At 36.9% G+C, this 10,019-nt stretch overlaps 1 long non-coding RNA gene across 1 annotated transcript; it reads left to right on the top strand.

Annotated features, from left to right (window-relative positions):
• The first annotated feature begins 6,003 nt into the window (after positions 1–6,003).
• On the top strand, positions 6,004–10,019 carry LOC138060333 (uncharacterized). Its single transcript, XR_011134330.1, has 2 exons — positions 6,004–6,649; positions 7,057–10,019. It is a non-coding gene; the product is annotated as an uncharacterized lncRNA (long non-coding RNA).

Here is a 10,019-nt window from a genome sequence, read left to right as displayed (position 1 = left end):
ACGAGAACGACATCTCAAAATATAAATTCACGTTTTTGGAATCACTACGTGACCATTTCAACCTTTTTAATATGACGAGGGTGCGGTTTTTCCTCAAAAATGACACTGGTCGAAACGGCGCTTAATTAAGGGGAGAAAATGAAAATTTATCTCTAAGGGCTAACTTCCTCCATAAAACCTCAAATTTGGCTATTTCACGATGTTGTTTGGCAGACGACGGCAAAGAAATGGACAGAAGTGAAAAACGCACTTGCATGTTGAATTTCAAGATAAAAATTAAGAAAGGAGGACTTTAAAAGCAAACCACTCTTGAAAAATTATTTGAATAGCATTCATTAGTAGTAAAGAATCTGATTACACAGTCGGCCTGTTTCTACGGTCATATTTTTATCCCATACAAATTTGTTACTCCATGAAAGCAACTGAACATTTTATCTATCAAAGTTGTGAAGAAGCTGAGAAAAAATTTTTGTTTGGTAAGGAACTCACTGTTGAATTTCCGACTTTCAATTTCACCGATACAGCTACTCCAAACGCAACAGCCACGTCATCTGTGTTCACTTCAACCGAGACCTCACAGTTGAACATCTTATCCCGAGCTGCGACGCCTTCGGCTTCTGCAATCAACTCAAACCAGCTTGTCACCACTTCAGTGCCTGTTCAATTTTCAATTTTTGGTCGTGAAGGTATAAGTACGACAGCTGCGGCATCTGCTTTCACTTCACCCGAGATCTCACAAACCGTAGTTAATTTGAAGAATTTATCTCAATCCTTGACGTCTTCAACTTCTGTAATCAATTCAACTTCCAAACCTTTGCCAAAGGTAGTCATGAGCTCTTCAATATTCCAGCTACAACCAAGCACAACTCAACGTCCACTAACTTCTACTGAAGGTAGGCAACATTTTGGAAGGTAAATTAGAGCAACACCAAAGTGTAGATAGGCCTCTCGAGCTTCTTTTTGAAATGAAAACTCTTCCCATATCAGCACCCTACCTCCATCGCAAAAAATAGGGACTTAAATATATACGACCGGCGACGACGTCGATGAAAACGTCATCTCAGAATAAGGAGCTTAAGCAACGACGACGGCAATTGCAACGAGAACGACATCTCAAAATATAAATTCACGTTTTTGGAATCACTACGTGACCATTTCAACCTTTTTAATATGACGAGGGTGCGGTTTTTCCTCAAAAATGACACTGGTCGAAACGGCGCTTAATTAAGGGGAGAAATTTAAAATTAATAACTAAGGGCTAACTTCCTCCATAAAACCTCAAATTTGGCTATTTCACGATGTTGTTTGGCAGACGACGGCAAAGAAATGGACAGAAGTGAAAAACGCACTTGCATGTTGAATTTCAAGATAAAAATTAAGAAAGGAGGACTTTAAAAGCAAACCACTCTTGAAAAATTATTTGAATAGCATTCATTAGTAGTAAAGAATCTGATTACACAGTCGGCCTGTTTCTACGGTCATATTTTTATCCCATACAAATTTGTTACTCCATGAAAGCAACTGAACATTTTATCTATCAAAGTTGTGAAGAAGCTGAGAAAAAATTTTTGTTTGGTAAGGAACTCACTGTTGAATTTCCGACTTTCAATTTCACCGATACAGCTACTCCAAACGCAACAGCCACGTCATCTGTGTTCACTTCAACCGAGACCTCACAGTTGAACATCTTATCCCGAGCTGCGACGCCTTCGGCTTCTGCAATCAACTCAAACCAGCTTGTCACCACTTCAGTGCCTGTTCAATTTTCAATTTTTGGTCGTGAAGGTATAATAAGTACGAACGCTTTCACTTCAACCGAGATCTCACAAACCGTAGTTAATTTGAAGAATTTATCTCAATCCTTGACGTCTTCAACTTCTGTAATCAATTCAACTTCCAAACCTTTGCCAAAGGTAGTCATGAGCTCTTCAATATTCCAGCTACAACCAAGCACAACTCAACGTCCACGAACTTCTACTGAAGGTAGGCAACATTTTGGAAGGTAAATTAGAGCAACACCAAAGTGTAGATAGGCCTCTCGAGCTTCTTTTTGAAATGAAAACTCTTCCCATATCAGCATCCTACCTCCATCGCAAAAAAATAGGGACTTAAATATCTACGACCGGCGGCGACGTCGATGAAAACGTCATCTCAGAATAAGGAGCTTAAGCAACGACGACGGCAACAGCAACGAGTACGTCATCTCAAAATATAAATTCACGTTGCTGTAATCACTTCAACCTTTTTAATATGACAAGGGTGTGGTAGTTCCTCAAAAGTGACACTGATCCGAACGGCGTCAATTTAGGGAAGAAAATGAAAATTTATCCTCAAGAGCACGCTGACGTCCTTCATGCATAAAACCTCAAATTTGAGATAGGACGCAGCTCTTTACAACCTCTAATTTCATTGGATCCCTTTATGACGCAGCTCTATCAAATTTAGCTATTTCACGTTGTTGTTTTGCACACGACGGCAAAGAAATGGACACAAGTGAAAAAGACACGCAGGGCGTGCAAAGCTATTGTTTTTGCCCACCAAATATGCAAATTGTGACGTTCTCGTTGCCGTCGCCGTTGTCGTTGCTTAAGCTCCATAATATAACTTTGCCGCAGTGTCGTAATTATTCTATCTTGTTCACGTCGGTAAATGTAGGCCAAGTATCTTAGAAATAAATTGGTACGAGTGGTTTCAGACTAAAAATAGAGAATGAGAGGCTCATCATGATTTGTATGCTCTCCTTGTCATCAAAACTTCAAATTTGGTGATTTTGTCGTTATGCAGAGTACAGCAAGAATATAATCTCGGGGAAGAATATTTGCTAAAATGCGCTCCGCACGTGCAGCAAGATTATTTCGGCCTCTTTCAACCAATGATTTTTTTTTAGGGCTTTGTCGCTGCCGCAACCGTCGTTAACTCGGGTCTCGTCTTTCAGTAGATAAGATATCACTTCACTTCTACTTTCTCTTCACAATATAGCAAAGGCCTCTCCTTCCTTCTTTAAAAAAAACCCTGAATGACAACTATTTCTCTTATGAATTCATCTTTATTGTCACAGTGCCATTCCGACTGGTCTTTCGATGGAGAGATATCAAATTTGATCTACGGTTTCTAAACACTTCTTCTTCGCAACACAAGACTTTTGTTAGCTTTACCGAATCTCAGGTAAGGTCTTCTAAAATCAATAAAATTAGAGAAAATTTAACTAAGTGCAATATTTAATATAATGTTCAAAGTGCATAAGATTAATTATTTTACCTATTATAATCCTTGTCACTTCGATAATATAGTAAATTACACAAAAATCAAGTCAAAATGGTAGAGTTGATCTATTGTAGCTTCAAAAGTGTTTCAAATCTTTCGTCTATTTTTTTCGGAATTCATTTATTGATTCATTCATTATTAATGATAGAAGTATATATTAATAGTATAATATGAGCGTTTTAATAACGGTTATGAAGCGGAGTGCATTTTCTATTTATATATTCAAATGCTAAGTAGAAGCAAGATTCGATCTATGGATGAGATCGGACATCAGCGTGTGTACAGGAGCCTCTGGCAGCCGCTATCAGGGCATTAGTGATCTCACCCAACTCACAAAACCCATGAGTGAAATGACGCCTGACCACAACTACGGGAGCTCCATGTCTTAATTACTCTTCGCGAACAGTGTGAGGTTTCTTTAAAGTCCCACAGAAGTATTCAACAAGTCCGTGTTGTGACACGGGGCCTATCCTAATTTTGTCGTTCGTATCCGAGAAGACTAAGGTCTTAAGTCTCACTATTTTCAGATGTCATCTCAAAGGCTTCACTTTCTCCTTTCTTTTTTAAAGATCCTGAGTGTTGGATAGTCCAGTACTTAACCAACCGTACTATTTTGCGTGTTGCTTAATTAAGTTAGACGACGGATTAAAAAGGCTAACCGCTTTTTGTCCATTCCTTCTTTATTCGTTGAATTCGTGTGAGGTGGCTGAAAATATAACAACAGCTAAGTTGAAATTCAATTTTTGTTTTTGTTTGCTTGTAGCTTATCTCAAATCTGTCTCCATACGTCAAAGCCGTAAAACTGATTTTCATGAGGTAATTTTTTTCATCGTAACATTTTGGGCGTAGGCTTGCTCTCGCCCACATATATCATATGTCATCATTCGTTAATATCGAGAGAGCGTCATGTTATTTCAAAGAAATATGACTCTCGTTTCAGACCAGGAAGTGTGGAGGTCACTGCCGTTTTGACGATTGGAAAAAATGAAGACATAGCAAAACTTGAACAAGAACTAGAAAATCGTAACAGGTCTGGATTACTTGGAAACGATTCTTGGATTGCGCTCTTCTGGGGGTCTGAAGGTAATCTGTTGCCCATCAAGTTCTCTTCACAGCAAAAAAAGCATTTTTGATAATGAGTAAAATAGACTCACTTTATGAGTAAAGGAAGCATTTTACTCAATATCTTGAGTTAGATTACTCACAACATGAGTTAGATTTTTTACTCAACATAGTGAGTTGAGGTAACTCAATATTTTGAGTAAACTAGGTATAACTCAAATTTACTCAAAATATGTGAGTAAATTCTTACTCACTGACTGAGTAAGTGTTTTTCTCTCATTTCGCAAAACTTTGTGTAATTTTTTTTACTAAACACACCGAGTAAATTAACTCTTTATTTTGAGTAATTTGACTTTAAGTCAAACGAGGGAGTAGAAATACACACAGAGCGAAACTCGGTTGTTCTGTAGTCGTCAAGATATAACAAAGGAAGTTTGAGATCTAACGTTTTACATTTATGGGTGCAGGTTAAAATCATGATTCTTATACATTTTCGCTTTCTAGTTTAGTTACCCGCTTCAACTATAAATTATTTGATAAATATTGAATTAATTTGTTATATAAATAAGTTATAAATGAACTGATGAGTAAATAAATTAGCAGAACATAATTCTAGTCACCTAAAAATTACCGATTCTGCTATGAAAACAATGCCACCATACACTACAATGTCCCTCTCCTCAACGAAGAGTTTAAGCTAGGCCTCTCAGGACACTTAATCCCATTGTTACGTATGTATTTATTAATATTTACAGTGTACGCAAGAACCGTGCGACTGATTCCGACGATGGTTGGCATAATTCATGATAAGAGGTTTTACAATGTACATTCTAAATTTATTCACTACATTGTGTGTACGGCGAATTACTAATCGCACGCGTGATTGCGATCTTGAAGTATGAATTTCTTGCACATTTTTTAATATACATGTATTAGTGGACTCGGAGACGAAAAAAAAAATTATCAACCCCCTGTGAATGGCCCTCATCATCGCTTAAATTTACCGCGAGAGTGCCCTTGTCTTCTTCTGTGTCGGCGTCTTAATTTTGCGGTCTATGATAAGATTGTTCCAGTTGTGCTTTCGCTGAATATGAGATTTAAACGAGTTGAATTTCTGAATTGATTGGCTACAATCGCCACATGTTATCGTGAAGTTTGGCTCGTGACTGTGAATAAACTTTACATTACTAAGGAGCTTCTTAAAGGTACTATCAGCGTAGCTACTAGCACAGTACCAACATCGGAACGCCATTGTTCATTTTTCTGGCCGTGGCGGGAGAGTGGTGACGTCAATGCTTTTGTTTACCCACGCGGTGAACCTTTGAACCCAGATTAGTCTTGCGTTACGCAGACTCATGAGAAGACACTGTGCTTTCCCGTTGTAGGTGTGATAATTTCATTAAATGTGTCACGGATAAGTTTTCAACGCTGCTTTAAGTGGTATGGATAATGTTACGGTTCGTTACTGTAGTCATTCAAATCACAAGTTCTCTTCAGTTTCGTATTTCAACTTGTGGCACACCCAAAAATTTAGTAAGAGTGCGCCAAAGAAGGTCTCTCGGTCTCTCGCCATTTACTCGCGTAAGTGATGACTAGAGTCCACATTGCTACTGTTATGTTCTCAACCTCGACGCCGACGCAATGTAAACGATCGCCACTTGTCGCCTGAAGTTTTCCAGAGGATCTTCGATTGCAAGATGGTCGTTCGTCGAATCGAATCGAATGGAAATTGTTTATTCGTCCTTTTGACTGATATCCGTTTTTCTTCGCCAGAATATACTCAACAATCGAAGATGCGGATGAGTTTTTCTCGCAGTTGCGAGACTTTTTGAACTCATTGGACTTGATTATCAAGCAACCTCTGAACGACCACTTGCTTCTCGACGTTTGGATTCAAATGCTCTCAACCCCGGCGAGCAAATTGTCGCTTTCATCATTTGAAATGGACGATTCAGACACGCCTGAAAAGGTTTTGCTCATGGAGCAGCGAAGTAATCGCATAATGAAGAATCTTGATGACGTATGCAACAAACAGAGTGGAAATTTGGCTATGGTGATTTTAATGTGTGTATTTGACAACCCAGAATCGAAGCCAAGGCAATGGTCAATGAAATCGTCGAGGACGTTTCTGTAAAAAGTGGGTAAAAAAAGGGTTAATTAAAGAGGGCCGTGGAGGAACTTGTTGGCGATGGCACACTTTCCAAGATACGTGGAGAGCTTGAATATACCTGACTGGAAGCTTGTCCACTTTCAGGCGAAGGAAAGGGTCTCCTCTAAAACGTGGCAGTCAGTGATTAACATCACAGGGCTTGAACGAACAGGGGTAAGAATATATAAAACACTAAGAATTGATCAAGTTTATTTTACTTTAGTAATTTGGCTATGATTTCTTTAAAAATTCAAGCATAATATTTATGTTTACATGTTTCATTGTATTTGTTTTGCTTGGTTTGTTTCTTTACATCATACACCAGAAATTGACTTAAATTCTTTCCCCTCAATTATTATTATTATTATTATTATTATTATTATTATTATTATTATTATTATTATTATGATAATTAATTGTGACGTTAAGTATGACAATAATTTATTAAATTACAACAGATATTGACTTAAACTCTTTCCCCTCAAAACTAAATGTGATGTTTATTATTATTACTATCACTATTATTATTATTATTATTATAATTATCATTATTATTTTCATTTTCACTATTGTTATTTCAGGTCTAACTGAGTTTCGAATACTCAAGCACCTTGAGGAAATTGCAGAACTTTCTCTACCACTATCCAAGTTCAGAAGCCTTTTCAGGATCTGAATACATCCAAGACTCTATTTTAAACAGAGTTACTTGTTGCCAGGTCAATGTCGATGTTAATTAGAATTAACTTAATTAATGTTGTCTCCAAATGTACATATATTGGAAATTTATTTTCAGATTTTATCCTTGATTAGCTGAGTGTAGCACAAAGATAATTGGTCGGAGTACACTTTAGGAATATATTATGTTTGTAAGTACAATAATGTTGGTTTGTTTGAGAAATTCTAAAAAGCCAAGAAAATATTACTAGACTGTACTTTAGGTGGTTCTCCCATAAGGATAGTACAACCGATTCTTTTGCTAGAACCAAGGCAATAATTAGGTGGCACACCCATGAGTGCAGTATAACCCAGTCTTTTGTTAGAGCCAAGATAATATTATTAGGCTGTACTTTAGGTGGCACACCCATGAGTACAGTATAACCTAGTCTTTTGTTAGAGTCAAGATAATATTATTAGGCTGCACTTTAGGTGGCGCACCCATGAGTACAGTATAACCCAGTGTTTTGTTAGAGCCAAGATAATATAAATTTATTAGGCTGTACTTTAGGTGGCACACCCATGAGTACAGTATAACCCAGTCTTTTGTTAGAGCCAAGATAATATTATTAGGCTGTACTTTAGGTGGCGCACCCATGAGTACAGTATAACCCAGTCTTTTGTTAGAGTCAAGATAATATTATTAGGCTGTACTTTAGGTGGCACACCCATGAGTACAGTATAACCCAGTGTTTTGTTAGAGTCAAGATAATATTATTAGGCTGTACTTTAGGTGGCACACCCATGAGTACAGTATAACCTAGTCTTTTGTTAGAGTCAAGATAATATTATTAGGCTGTACTTTAGGTGGCGCACCCATGAGTACAGTATAACCCAGTGTTTTGTTAGAGCCAAGATAATATAAATTTATTAGGCTGTACTTTAGGTGGCACACCCATGAGTACAGTATAACCCAGTCTTTTGTTAGAGCCAAGATAATATTATTAGGCTGTACTTTAGGTGGCGCAACCATGAGTACAGTATAACCCAGTCTTTTGTTAGAGTCAAGATAATATTATTAGGCTGTACTTTAGGTGGTGCACCCATGAGTACAGCATAACCCAGTCTTTTGTTTGAGCCAAGATAATATTATTAGGCTGTACTTTTAAATTAGGTGGCAACCCATGAGTACAGTATAACCCAGTGTTTTGTTAGAGCCAAGATAATATTATTAGGCTGTACTTTAGGTGGCACACCCATGAGTGCAGTATAACCCAGTGTTTTGTTAGAGCCAAGATAATATTATTAGGCTGTACTGTAGGTGGCGCACCCATGAGTACAGTATAACCCAGTGTTTTGTTAGAGTCAAGATAATATTATTAGGCTGTACTTTAGGTGGCGCACCCATGAGTACAGTATAACCCAGTGTTTTGTTAGAGCCGAGATAATATAAATTTATTAGGCTGTACTTTAGGTGGCACACCCATGAGTGCAGTATAACCCAGTCTTTAGTTAGAGCCAAGATAATATTACTAGGCTGTTCTTTAGGTGGCACACCCATGAGTACAGTATAACCCAGTGTTTTGTTAGAGTCAAGATAATATTATTAGGCTGTACTTTAGGTGGCGCACCCATGAGTACGGTATAGCCCAGTCTTTTGTTAGAGTCAAGATAATATTATTAGGCTGTACTTTAGGTGGCGCACCCATGAGTACAGTATAACCCAGTCTTTTGTTAGAGTCAAGATAATATTATTAGGCTGTACTTTAGGTGGCCCACCCATGAGCACAGCATAACCCAGTCTTTTGTTAGAGTCAAGATAATATTATTAGGCTGTACTTTTTGTGGCGCACCCATGAGTACAGTATAACCCAGTCTTTTGTTAGAGTCAAGATAATATTATTGAGTGCACATTGTGATCTTGTGATAAGTGCATCTCAGCTTGTGCTGAGCACTCTTAGAAAACTTAGTTTTGTCTGGCACTGGAATACTCCTTGAATACTGCAGGAGTTTTAGCTGTCAATTGCTGTAGATACATTGCCATAACATATTTGTATTTTACAACTCTTTAAGGTCACCTGTCGTATAATAATGGCCAGATTTAGTGTATTTTACTGTAACAGTGATATAGGTTTACATGTGTGCTAATATGTTAATGACAGCTCTGGTAAACTGTACCTAAAATGAAATAGATAAGTGGTTATCCAGTGTTTTGGGCTGTAAACATTAGAAAGAATTAAAAACAACAAAGAAACAAAAATTAGTTAAAACATAAACATAGACCTCCTATATCTTGTTGGAAAACCAGGAAATCTTTTGATTACATACAATATTCAATATTGTTTTACTTCATTCGTATTCATATAAAGTGAGGTTTTAGGTTGGCTTTGCAAACTGAAGAAAAAAAAATGAGAATTTCTTAATATTCAGGTTTTGAGAGTATTTTATAAATACTAAACATTAAGAGTGATTATTTTAATCCATAAAAGGAGGCGTAATAGTTGGTGCTTAATATACCAAAGTAGACGAAATATTAAATTATTTAGGGAGTAATAAGCAAAAGTATTTGTCATGGATCACATGTAACTAAAGAGTACAATCACTAAAAGTATTTCGAACGTATAAAGATGACTTTTATGATTATGATGTAAGTATGGTGATATTTAATCGGATGAACTTTTATTCAGCTGAAAATGTTGAATTGAAAATGTCATTTTATTTTACTCGATATGTAGGGTACTTTTATACATATATTTTACTCAATACCTTGAGTACTATTAAAACTCGTTGTGTGAGTAAATTTCTGTTTTACTCAAAATGTAGAGTACGACTTACTCAATCTATGAGTAGATAATCATTTTACTCAAAATAAAGAGTCAGTATGGATGCA

This window comes from Montipora capricornis, chromosome 8, assembly GCF_036669925.1.
Source record: "Montipora capricornis isolate CH-2021 chromosome 8, ASM3666992v2, whole genome shotgun sequence".
Lineage (NCBI taxonomy): Eukaryota > Metazoa > Cnidaria > Anthozoa > Scleractinia > Acroporidae > Montipora > Montipora capricornis.
Note: the sequence above shows the minus strand (reverse complement) of the source record. Positions and strands in the feature narration are given on the sequence as shown.